Below are 14,399 nucleotides of genomic sequence, written 5' to 3' on the forward strand. Positions count from 1 at the left end.
GCGGCACTAGCTTGACCTGCACATACTACAGCTCCATTTAAAATCAAACAATTTCAGATGTGTGCACTACACCTACTGTTCATAGATCACTTCACTGCTGCGCTCCTTACTTCCTACCTGGCAGAAACTGGACGACGTCAGGGTGTTAATGTTTTGTGTCTAACCACTCTAATAACAACAACAAAATTAATAATAATAACAAAACTGTGTATAGCATTATAATAACCCTTATGTACTTACTGCTCTGTTGTGCTGTCAATTAATTCGTTTAACTGTTTCGACGTGATTAATAAAGCAATTTCTGGACTACTGGAGGTGCTATCTACAACTTGGAGACGACATTTTCGTGAGATATTTAGCACTTGTTACATATATGTCTCACTTTTATCATCAGCAATGTACGGGACAAAGCACAACATACGCGCGTAGTGGGTGGATTGTGTGAGGAGGCTGTAACCCTCATCGCATCAACGCTACTAATTAAGAAAAAGTAATTATTCGTAACTTATATAATCAGTATAGAGTATTACAAAATTGTGATAATATTAATGATTTTTTGAAAATAATTTATCTTCGTGTCTGAAATAGAATCGAATCATTTAGTTTTTACCTCTAAAAATGTCATTTCACTCGTCAGGGGATAATCACACACAGGTTGGGAACCTCTGTGCTAGACTGACAAAAGAAAGTATATAGGAACTGAATTGCGAAGTCATTCCGCATCCACCTTATTCATCTGATCATGCGCCGTCAGATTTTTACATTTTCTGCTCTGCCGGCCAAAGTGGCCGAGCGGTTCTAGGCGCTACAGTCTGGAACCGCGCGACCGCTACGGTCGCAGGTTCGCATCCTGCCTAGCGAATGTATGTGTGTGATGTCCTTAGCTTAGTTAGGTTTAAGTAGTTCTACGTTCTAGGGGACTGATGACATCAGAAGTTAAGTCCAACAGTGCTCAGAGCCATTTGAATCATTTTCGGCTCTGTATCGGACAACCTTCAACGAACTTCGTTTCCTGACGAAAGTGCGCTCCGAACATGGCTCGACGAATTGTTCGCCACAAAACCACGTGATTTATAGAGTCGCGGAACCGAGAAGTTACCCAAGAATTGGCAGACTGTTGTAACTAGAGAAGGAGAATATATTATTAATGACAAAGCCGCTGTAATATGTATCTGTTCCGTTAGTTTAACTTTTGGGAGAACTCTACAAATTTATGCATCAACCCAATATTATCATTATTATCATATTTTGAGCTCCCATCTTACGATTTGACGGCTGTGGGAAACCATGAAAAAACAACATCCAATATGGTGGTTGTTCTAGACCAAAGGTCGCTCATTAAGGTTTTAGATGGATTTCAGGCTCAAAGGCCAATATTCTTACAGGTTGTGTCAAAGATATGTAAAGCACAGATAACACAGCAGTAGTTGAAAGAACTAAAGATGGTCCCGGCAGAGGTTCGAGACCTCCCTCAGGCCTGGGTGTGTGTGTTTGTCCTTACGATAATTTAGATCACATAGTGGTATCAAAAGAAATTTATAACTGGACTGAGGATTTCTTGGTTGGGAGGACGCAGAATATAACCCTGGATGAAGAGTCATGAACAGATGTGCATCTAGCTTCGTGTTGTTGGAAATGGCAAACAATTACGAAGTAACCTCAGACTTCTTGAAGATACTGCAGTACTTTCTGAAAAACTGAGCAAATTATCAATGATATCTTGATAAGTGGTGTAAAGATTGGCAACTTGCGTTGTGTCCACAAGTATAACATCGTGCGCTTCATAAAATGAAAAATATAGTGTCATAAATAGATAGATCACGTAGGCTCAGTCATAGGTAAAACAGATGACAACTTCGGTTCCTTTAGGAAAATGTAATCTGTTATAGAGGAGGTTACTTAACAAACACTTGTGCGACATGTCGTAGAATATTGCTCAATTGTGTGGAACCGTTACGAAGTAGGACTAACATGTGTGCAATCTCTTTTTGTTTCATGTGTAAACTCATAACAAGTGCAAATAACGCTGAATTGAGGTGCGGTCTGTCAGCGCTGAACACTGCATTTCGTGCTCTTGTCTAACGCGTACCTGGACAGTTGACTACGGAAGGTGTAACCGCAAGCGCGAGGGACGGCATTCTTAGCTCGGTGCAGTACTGTCGCTGAGTGCTTCATTATTCTTAATTTTTATGTAATTGCTAAGTGTAATGAGACTTAGAAGGAGCGACTCTGACTTTCATGCTACATGAAGGCGAACGAGCTCTACACTGTAGTATGTTTTGTTAATTGTCGTGTGCCATTTTAGGCACGTAAAAAGAAATGAAAATGAAATTATAATGTCAAATGTATGAAAAGTGCTTACAAACATTATTCAGTACATGTAAGGAATTAAGACGTGTCTTCGAAGATAATTTTTGACTTACCAAGAACCGTTATCATTGAGTAACTGCCACTCTATATAATTCGGTTGCGTGGCAGAACTTTGCAATTTCCACACGGTCGTAATATTTCTATTGTCATCAAAGAACAATTTAATTTGCAAATCGCATTCATTCCGCTCCACGATCTCCGAATGTATATGTGACAGTTCAACATTGCACACAGGTGGGCCCGTGATCTGCCTGCAAGGTCAGAAACTATTTCTGTGTGTGTCGTACTAAAGAATTTCGGGAGTGGTAGCAGCTTCCTGAGATCAAATTAAAAGCTGACTGAACTTCATCAAGTAAGTGAAAACTGTGTCTGCGTGGTGTGAGTGATCAAGAGTTAAAGCTACACTCATGCTAATAAATTAAGGGTAATTGCAGAATGCGGTGCCACACAACGTGCCACTACACAAAACTGGCGCTAGTAGCATAGGCACATAGGGAACACACGCGACACAGATCTGTAAGTCTACAGTATTGGTGATAGGTTGACAAAACCGTCCCTGAACACATGTGCTACAAAACGTCACTGTTTCCTGTACATATACCCCAACACCGATATGGGATATGATCACCATGCACACGTAAACAGGCCGCACAACGGGTTGGCATACTCTGGATCACGTGGTAGAGCAGCTGCTGGGGTATAGCCTCCCATTTTTGCACCAGTGCCTGTCGGAGCTCCTGAAGTGCCGTACGGGTTTGAAGACGTGCAGCGATACGTCGACCGAGGGCATCCCAGACGTGTTCGATTGGTTTAGGTCTGGAGAACAAGCAAGCCACTCCATTCGCCTGATATCTTCTGTTTCAAGGTACTCCTCCACGATGGCAGCTCGGTGGGGCCCAGCCTTATCATCCATCAGGAGGAAGGTGGGACCCACTGCACCCCTGAAAAGGCGGACATACCGGTGCAAACTGACGTCCCGATACACCTGACCTGTTACAGTTCCTCTGTCAAAGACATACAGGGGTGTACGTGCACCAATCATAATCCCACCCCACAACATCAAACCACGACCTCCATACAGGTCCCTTTCAAGGACATTAAGTGGTTGGTATCTGGTTCCTGGTTCACGCCAGATGAAAACCCGGCGAGAATCACTGTTCAGACTATACGTGGACTCGTCCGTGAACGTAACCTGGGACCTCTGTTCCAATGACCATGTACTGTGTTCTTGACACCAGACTTTACGGGCTCTCCTGTGACCAAGGGTCAGCAGAATGCACCTTGCAGGTCTCCGGGGGAATAAACCATGTCTGTTCAGTCGTCTGTAGACTGAGTGTCTGGAGACAACTGTTCCAGTGGCTGCGGTAAGGTCCCGAACAAGGCTACATGCAGTACACCCTGGCCCTATGCAGGCAATGATGGTGAGATACTGGTGTTCTTGTGGAGTTGTACACTGTGGACGTTTCGTACCGTAGCTCCTGGACACGTATCCTGTCTGCTGGAATCGTTGCCATAATCTTGATATCACACTTTGTGTCACACGGAGGGCCCGTGCTACAACCTGCTGTGTTTGACCAGCCTCCAGTCGGCCTAGTACTCTACCCCTCATAACGTCATCAATATGTGTTCTTTGAGCCATTTTCAACACACAGTCACCATTAGCACGTCTGAAAACGTCTGCACACTTACTCGCTGCACCGTACTCTGACATGCACCAACACACCTCTGCGTATGTGGACTGCTGCCAGCGCCACCGTGCGACGACCGCAGGTCAAATGCACCGCATGGTCATACCCCGAGGTGATTTTAAACCCGCAAACCGCCCACCAGAGCATTGTTTCACCATATATCAGCATTATCCTTAATTTATGAGCACGTGTGTGTATCGAAGGATCATGCAGTGAATAATTATTTCGCTCAGAATTAAAGATCGGTAATTACGTCAGATCAGAATTTTATCTTTGGACATTTAGTGTAATTATTGGTGATTCATGGCAATGATTGCTGTCACGTAAAAGCTCAGTTCTTAATCAAGAGCTAGTTTAAAGGTCAGATATGTTAACTGTGATCTATTCATTCAAGAGCTGAAATATGCAGCTACTTCGAGCTTCATAAATTTCTCAGCATTAAATGACGTGATCTGTGTTAGTGTCTGCTGTGTAGTCCGAACTCATTAGATTACACCACTTGGTATTTAAACCACCTGACCTTACACATCACATGTACTTTGTTATAGATACATACACTTCGGTTGCAAATAACAAATAAACAGACACATACATCCACCCGCATATCGGTAAAGAGAGAGATAACGGCCGGCCGGTGTGGCCGAGCGGTTCTAGGCGCTTCAGTCTGGAACCGCGCTGCTGCTACGGTAGCAGGTTCGAATCCTGTCTCGGGCATGGATGTGTGTGATGTTCTTAGGTTAGTTAGGTTTAAGTAATTCTAAGTTCTAGCGGAATGATGACCTCAGATGTTAAATCCCATAGTGCTCAGAATCATTTGAACCAAGAGATATAACGTGATGTATAGTAAACATATGCAATGAAGGGCGTAACGAATGGTCACAGATGTGATTCAGCCACAGGAGAGTGTCACAGTAATGCCGTAAAGCCAGAACTGGCAGACACCTGGAGACACAGGGCAACCTTTCCCCGAAAACCTACCTATAAAGTGTAAAGGCACAGTATTAAGGGGAGGTTTACTATCTTTTGGTTAAAAAAATCGATTTTTAACTGCATTTTTGGATCCATAAAAGTGTTTAGAATCCACCCCTGAAACGGTTTTTCCGAATACGGAACGGAAATGTTTGTTATTCGCGGTTGAACGAAAAAAATTCACCTGCCTCAAATCGGCCTTTTTCACGCACTATTCTCTTTCGGAGGACGAGTTATTGTATCGGTGCTTGGGAGGAAACACACAAAATCCAAATGAAATTCTGAACGCATATGTTTGGAAGTTAGCCCCACAAGCATTTGCATTCTGGTGGGAAGACTGTGGAGATTGCGACTTTCCTGGCAGTGAGCAGCTTCAACGAAGGGTATTCAGCAATTCTGAAGACCATGACAACGGTGGACGTCACCCTGGGACTCTATTCGACGCAGTTCGCGGAGCATTCGGACGACCACCGGATCCAAGCGCCCGAAAACCGCTTGTCACCGGCCGTACGAGCGGCTGTGGAGCAGCGCATGATGGCCCAGATAGAGCAGAACGCCCTCTGTGAGGAAGAGGAAGGACTAGTTTATGAACCCGGAATAGCAGATTGAACGTAAGTTGCATAATATTGCATTTATATGTAGTCAAAACTTCATCGCTTTTTTATCGAAATGACGTTTTTTCTTTTTTTTTCGCGCGGCATGGTAACTTCAAATCTACTGAACCGATTGGCATGATTCTTTGTTTCCGACGAAGCTAACTAAATTGTCTAGGAGTTGTACCACTTTTATTCCGATCCATCAACTATAAGTAATTTTACTTGGCCGACGAAGTCGAAAAATTGATGAAAAAAACCCTATTTTTCCAAGTGGCCGCCGTTTTGTTTCCTATGGTCCAAATAACTTAAGCGAGGTACAACTCCTAAAGAATCTTATATAAAGCTGTGAGGACGGGGCGCGAGTCGTGCTCGGGTAGCTCAGATGGTAGAGCACTTGCCCGCGAAAGGCAAAGGTCCCGAGTTCGAGTCTCGGTCCAGCACACTGTTATAATCTGCCAGGAAGTTTCATATCAGCGCACACTCCGCTGCAGAGTGAAAATCTCATTCTGGAATCTTATATACGTCGCTAACGTCAACTCAATTTTGATTTCAGACGAGCCGGCTGACCAGTGACGTGGAGGTCTACATCAAAATTTTGTTTCGTTCCGACGGCACTTCCGCCTTTGCTCTTCGACATTTCCGGTCGAAAAAATTCCAGTTTGTAGAGGAAATATCAATAAACATTTTGACCAAATTTGACATTTGTATCTATGACACATCCCAAGAAAAAAATTCTCAAAGAACATACTTTTTTCGGGCCAAAGATAGTAAACCTTCCCTTTAAGCGAGCAACCTAGGAATATACTATAGTGCCCTACGTGTCTGCCACTCCCATAGGGGGCCGAAGACAAGGTTAGACTACTCACAGCATGCACACAGACATGAAGTGGTCTTTCTTCCTGCGCCCCTGATATGAATGAAGTGTTTCGAGAATGAATCTTTCATTCTGAAGAGTAGTATGCATTATTTTGAAACTGTATGTCGGACCGGGGCTCGAATTTTATAACGTGCCTTTCACAGGCAGTGCTCTTTTTCACTGCTCTATCAAGAACAGCGCATAATTCACTGCAAAGTGAATGATTGTCTCTTAGTTATTTGATGGCTGTCACGCACAAATAGAAACGAATGCAGTAAACAAATCCAGTGCCTAGAACGGGTCTTTCCAAACATTTTTAGTCTCTACCGAAACATTATTCTCGCCGTCATTGTACAGAAGGAAAGAAGTGAGGATGCAGCTGGCTGCCGATGTGACATTCCCCCGGAACTTGCAAGTCGCCCACAGGGTACTGTTGACTCAGCGGAAAGTTCGCTCGGGGCAGCCGTTGGCGTGGTTCCTACGGCGGAATGCGGCAGAGGATACCTCATCGGTGACGTCACTAGACGGCAGCCAGTCACTGTGCCAACTGGATGAGCAAGACGCCGGCATAGAAAGTTCTTTCCGTCACATAAAGTTCAAGTTACAGACGGGTGGAATCGAGAACTTCACGGAATCGAGAAGTCTGTGCTCAAGAACGTGTACAAGCATAGTCTGGTAGCTAGTAGGGATGGGGAAATGGACCGGTTACAACCGATACTGGTATTTCAGTTCTGAATAACCGATATTTTTGGTATTTTTCGGTATTTGTTTGGTCTCGGTTATAACAGGTGTTTTTTTATTTTTTACTAAGAATCGAGTAAAAAACCTAAATATCAATTAGCCATAACAGCAGTGCTAAGATTTTTCGTTTTTAAATAATGCTTTTTAAGGAAATGAGTAATTTATATCCGTAAAATCTGCATTGGTTTGAAATATTGCGTTATTATAGAAAATGGGAAAAGTGATCAGTGTTACTTTAATAAAAATGCCGACAGAAACGAGCAACAAACAAATGAAATCAGACTTGAAAAGTTCTCGGGTATCCGACCGGGTAGCGTCGTAATTTCTGCACAATATATCCGCAGACGTACACGCTGCCATCTTCAGGTGGTTCCTGACGAATGCTGTGCTGTTCTTCTCGGCGTCCTATATATACTAGCCCTTACCCCCTCCACCGTTCCTCTTCTGGTGTCTTTGGTGCGGCCGGCGCGGCGGCTACAAGAACACAAGTCGTTGGCGTGCATACCGTTTGTCGGAAACACCTCAAGAAAAATCGGCAGAATCCTCCGGAATCACAATATGAAATGTGTATTCCGAATCCCTGCAAAAACCTTCAGTTAAAGATGACCTAGGCCTTCGAAAACCAGGCGTTTATCAAATTCCCTGTCAGTGCGGAAAATCATACATTGGGGAGACAGTCCGCACTGTAGAAGAGAGGTGCCGCGAACACAAGCGCCATACTGAATTACGCCAGGCCACTAAATCAGCCGTGGCTGACCATTGTATAAGGACTGGCCATACTATGGACTATGAGAAAACAAAAATACTCTGTCAATTCTCCTACTTCTGGGACTGCGTTACTAAAGAAGCCATCGAAATCCGACTACAGGACGATCTAATTAATAAAGACAGCGGCATTCAACTTAGTCAGGCTTGGAACCCTGCACTCAGCCTGGAGAGAAAGATGCGGTCCCAGAGATCGAGGACCGCCCCCGACGGCGGCAGCAGGGAGACTGCAGACCCCAGTTCAGACCCAGACGCTGCTTCCCCCACCACCTCCATAGCCACCGCGCCGGCCGCACAGAAGACACCAGGAGAGGAACGGCGGGGGGGGGGGGGGGGGGGGGAACGCCTAGTATATATAGGGCGCCGAGAGGAACAGCACAGCATTCGTCAGAAACCATCTGAAGATGGCAGCGTGTACGTCTGCCGAAATATTGTGGAGAAATTACGACGCTACCCGGTCGGATACACGAGAACTGTTCAAATTGGAAATACGTGGGGAAAACTTCAGATCGCAAATGAAGTCAGAATTGGTACAACATTGGTGAGACAGTAATGTGTCTGTTGACATGCGTCATGGCTTAAGGTACACATGTATATGCAGCGTGTGAGACCATACCTGGTCCATACGGTAGTTTCTCGCTGTCGTGGCTGTACATCCATTGTGCTGCAAAATGGCACCAACCATAGTCCCCAAATATTTTTACGAAGTTGCGTAACAATGTAGTACAATGCTTTTTCTGCTTTAAAAGATGAAAGATTTGTATGTCATTTCTATGAAATATTAAAAAAAGGAAGGAAATTACGGTAACAGTAATAAATTAAAAACTCAGCAATAATTCATATGACATACGATAAAAATAGAAAGCAGCTGATCTGCTGCCTGTGCCTACATAACATGCCTTTAACTGCTTGTACCCCTGAAAAAAAAATTAACCCGAAAAATAAAGTTCTTTCTTCTCAGTTTTCAAAGCACTGACTATTCGTAATATCCAAATAGTAATATGATCTCCGGTTACGACATGATTTTTGAACAGAGTATAAAAAAACTAGATTCAGTAGGGAAATGCTGGTGATCACTTTTCGAGAAAAGCAGCGAACAATGGACGGATTAACTTTTCTTTCATTTGCCTGTTTAATTTAATATTTTGGTTCTATCGGTCTTGAAACGGGGTGAGTCAAAATTTTTCAATCTTTGCTCGGTTTCTACGTTTCTTACAGGAAATAGTAGGAACAAAAAATAGTAGGAAAAAAAACCAAAATCGTTTATTCCAGAAACCGTTTATTTTGAGCGGTATTAACAATCAAGTTTAACAATCAGGTTAAACTGGCGTGAAAAAAAAAAAAATGGTATACCGAAAACCGTTTGTTTCAACAGTAACCACCATCCCCAGCTGCTAGGGTCAGGTAAACTTCAGCCACACTGCCGGCCGTAATCGTAAAAGTTCTCTCTTCTATATCTGATGTGGCTGTGTTCATAACGTGGGACTTCGTAACGCCTGCTGAGCCACTAAGGAAAACAGATTTATGTAAATGAATCGAATCTACATCCGTTTTTGAAGTTAATTTTTCGAATGAAAATTTAATTTTTGCAGAAAAATATATAAATAAAATATTATTTTTGTATTAGCGCGTTTTTTCTTTGCTAGGTAGTCATCCTGATGCGCTTTTAAGGGGACTATTCGGTATATTCACGCAATTAAAAGGATTTTCAGCAGAAAACGTAGTTGCTGTTGTATTAGAGGTTAATTAAACTTTGAGAATTTAACTCTAAAATTTAGTCCATATATGCCAACTTCAATATTTTCATTAGTAGTTTTTTCAACATATTTTATCATTTAACGATTAACTAATCATGTTTGAGAATTAATGGGACAATTCTTAGAGAAATTCTGTGAGGTTATGTTACTGCAAATATAGCCTACAGTAAAAATGAAGCAAGAGAAAACCCACAACTGTTCTGTTTCTCACATCCAGTACCGCCAGCACGTGCCGATCCGCATTCTGAATTGGAAGGCCCTGTTCGCGGACGTGGTGCTTGAGAACCCAGTGGAAGGAATCTCGGATTGCCGAACTCTAGTTCAAGCAGTCTGAACGAGGCTGATTTTCCGTAACAGTAACACTGAATACACAGAGACTTGCGGAAATAATGGAAACTTTTCTTTTCATGATAAATTTATTATTATCAGATCTGTGTTCCGCCGGTGACGGACCATTCACGAACGACCGACCGATGTGTCATCTTCTGCCAATGGCGTCATTCGGATGCGTTATGAAGAGGCATGGAGTCAACGTTGTTAGCGCTCAGACCTTGGAGCCATTATGTCTCACTCAGCTAGCTCCATCATTTTCTAGACCTACAACCAAGGAAAAATCCCTAGCAGTAAAGGGAATGGAACCTGGGTTTCCTGCATGGGTCGCGCTGACCGCTCACTTAAGGACGCGACATAAATTTAGTACTGTATCTGTATGATCTCATAAGACAGAAAAGAGAACAGCAATAAAATTTTTCATCAATCATCTCCAAGCGCACAGACCAATCGATAGGTTCCTAAATTCACAGACTGGCGCAAGACAACTTAGTCACATTGGTCATCAGGGTAGGAGAGACGCAAGTTTTCATCCACCGCACTACAAATAACTCTTCCATGTTTATCAAAATTCTGTAGTTTCCGTCTTTAACTCTAAATTGCGACGAAATGGGCAGACAACTTTAATCTGTCAACCGTTAGTTCGTTCAAATGGCTCTGAACACTATGGGACTTAACATCTATGGTCATCAGTCCCCTAGAACTTAGAACTACTTAAACCTAACTAACCTAAGGACAGCACACAACACCCAGCCATCACGAGGCAGAGAAAATCCCTGACCCCGCCGGGAATCGAACCCGGGAACCGGGGCGTGGGAAGCGAGAACGCTACCGCACGACCACGAGATGCGGGCAACCGTTAGTTCGTCCGGCTATATCCAGAAGAATGTCTCAATGGATGGGAAAGATCCACCGTGGTTTAATAGTCGAATTAGAAAACTGCTTCTCTGATTGAAGAGAAGTCAAAATCAAGCTGACGAACAAAAACTGAACGAAGTGAAAATGAGCGTAAGGAGAACAATGAGAGAAGTAAAATTTTGACCGCCGATGTGACTAAAAATCCCAAGAGGTTTCGGCCGTACGCAAAACCAGTAAACGGTTTAAGCGGTTCTCAATCACTCACTCACTCAAAAACCATACAGGCACTGGAACGGAAGATAACAGAGTAGAGTCCGAAATAATGAATTCGGTCTCCCTAATTCTATCACCGTGGAAGATCATAACACACTCCCTCCTTTCAATTATCATACGAACATCGAAATGGTAGATACTGAGATAATAGCTCGCGGAACAGAAAAGCAGCTACAATCGCTTAGTTGTGGAAAGGCATCAGGACCAGGTGAGATACCTGTAAGATTCTACAAAGATTCTGCGAAAGAACTTGCTTTCCTTCTAGCAGCAGTTTATCGTATATTACTGGAGCAACGAAGGGTACCTAGCGACTGTAAAGGTGCAGGCCATTCCCATTTTCAAGAAGGGTCGTAAAACGGATGCACGTAATTGTAGACCTATATCGCCGAAATTAGAATTATATCTTAAAACCTTCAGCTGCTGACGGGCGTTGATGTATATCAACGGGGACAGGTGAAAATGTGTGCCCCGACCGGGACTCGAACCCGCGATCTCCTGCTTACATGGCAGACACTATCCATCTGTGCCACAGAGGGCACGGAGGATAGTGCGACTGCAGGGACTATCTAGCGCACGCCTCCCGCGAGACCCACATTCTCACCTTATATGTCCACACACTACATTCGTAGTGTCCCATTCCAGCACACTCATTACTTGTGGGAGACATTCTTACCAAGTCCCGTAAGAGTTCGGGTAATATGTGTGCATCCGCACAGAAGAGGAAGGTCATGGCAGATAGTGCCAGAACTACATACTTATACGGATATGGTGTCTGTTCTTTCGGACATGAACTGACACCATATCCATATAACTATATCGTTGACGTCAACCTGCTGTAGAATTACGAAATATGTTTTATGCATAAGGATTATGAGGGTTTTTGAGAACGAAAATCTCCTCTCTAAAAATGACTATGGATTCCGCAAGCAGAGATCTTGTGAAACTTAGCTCGCTCTGTTCCTCCGTGAGATCCAGAGCGCTGTGGACAACGTGTGATGCCGTGTTCCTCGATTTCAGGAAGGCATTTGGCACCGTCCTGCACAGCTGTTTAATGAAAAGAAAATACGAGCTTATAGAGTATCGGACCACTTTTGCGAGTGAATTTGAGATATCCTTGCAGACTGAAAAGGTAATTTGCGGAGAACCGCAAGGAAGTGTGTTAGGACCGTTATTGTTAACAATATACATAAATGATATAGCAGAAGACGTAGGATGGTCTTCAAGATTGTTCGCCGATGATGTAGTTGTCTATAAGAAAGTAACAACGCCAGAAGACAGTATGAATTTGTAGAATGACCTGCAAAGGACTGATGAATGATGCAGTCTCTGGCAGTTGATCCTGAACGTAAATAAATGTAACATACTACGCATACATAGCAAAATAAAGTCACTACTGTACAACAAAACTGTTGATGAGAAACTGTTGAAAACAGTATGTACCGTAAAATATCTAGCAGTAGCTTTCGACAGCGACCTTGAATGGGATGACCACAGAAAACAAACAGTAGAGAAAGAAGATGCGACACAGATTCATAAGAAGAATTTTAAGGATATATAACTCAGCTTATTAGCCCCACCCCCCCTTTTTTTTGGACCGATTCTTGAGTAGTGTTCATCTATATGGGATCCTTACCAGGTAGGACTGATAGAAGAGAGAGAGAAGATCCAACGAAAACCGGCACGATTCGACACGGGATCGTTTGTTCGGCCCGAGAGCGTTATCGATATCGTCAACGATCTCCAACGGCAGACGTTACAAGAAAAGCGTTGTGCATCACGGAGAGGTATACTATTGAAATTTCGAGAGAGCACTTTCCGGAAAGAGCTGGCCAACATATTACTTCCTCCCACATACATCTCACGTGATGACCACGACTAGAAAATTCGAGAAATTAGAACCGACACAGTGACTTACCGATTTTTCTCACTCGCCCTTCGCGACTGGAACAGGGTAGGGGAGATCACTTAGTGGTATTACAAATACCTTCTGCCAACAACGTCAGGTGACTTTCGGAGTATGATGTAGATGTGACACGTTCAATTCATACCCTTTCTCTTGCACATTTGCTCTGGCGAGCAAATATTGTAACCACTTGCTTTACAGTATGATGGTCGACCTGTACAGCGGGATACAGCAGCGATTCCGTGCGGCATGATTTCGATAAGACCTTGATAGCTTCCCAGAGGAGTGTAAAAGCGGTGGCTCGTTTTATTTTACAGTTTACTATCCCTTGCTGTAGGGGCTGTAATTTTTGATATTTTTTTTTTAAACCAGCAAGGGAAAACAGAGGCCACTACTTCCAAAACATCAAGTGGATTTAGTGCTCACGTACTCACACTGAGCCGTAAACACTTCCCAGTTTGTCAATGGGGGATAATTGAAAATTATTATTACTATTATCGGTGCCATGCGTGCAATGGTCGTGCCAGGCACGCGATATTGAATCTTTATCCTATCATTAATGGCGCGAGACCTGCACGACCTTGTAGCAACCGTTATAGTTCTTCATTATTCTACTGTGACACTAAGGATGGTTTGAGGTAATGAAAGGGAGAATGTACAGATTCAAGGACTCATTTATTTAACAGTTGAATACTGAACAATTATACATCAAATGGGGGTGAAAGAAGAAAGATTGAGTTCAGCAGCCTGCCCCAGCGCTCGTTCATAATAAGCCACGGTAGCAGGAGAAAAGGAATTTTAGGAACGATCGCCGTGTTATCAAATGGGGTCCAATTTACTAAAGGAAGGGGTTGCAGCCATGCAACGACCACCACCATGAATCATCCAAAGACTAAGAAACATGCTACTGTGGGTGAATCGCTATGTAGCCTCCTGTACTAAAGGAATAAAACCAGCAAGACGCGGAACTATTCATGCGAGCGATTCTAGATAACTTTGGCTCTCGGTTCGACTACGTTAACGAAACATGAAGGTGCGCCAGACACTCACCAAGTGGCGTAGGACAAAGGGCACAAGTTTTCAAACTAGGAAGACCTAAATTCTAAGTCGAATTTTACACAGGAGAACTGAAAGACCTACTGCCAGACGAAGCGGAAAAGTGAGCATGAATGTATGCACTTTAGTGCCGTACTGCAAGATACTGTGACTAACCAACACATCTCGCACATTACGCACAACTGTACAAGGGAAACCTACAGTCTTATAACACGGAAAAATTGCGTAAACCGTAAT

This window comes from Schistocerca cancellata, chromosome 3, assembly GCF_023864275.1.
Source record: "Schistocerca cancellata isolate TAMUIC-IGC-003103 chromosome 3, iqSchCanc2.1, whole genome shotgun sequence".
Lineage (NCBI taxonomy): Eukaryota > Metazoa > Arthropoda > Insecta > Orthoptera > Acrididae > Schistocerca > Schistocerca cancellata.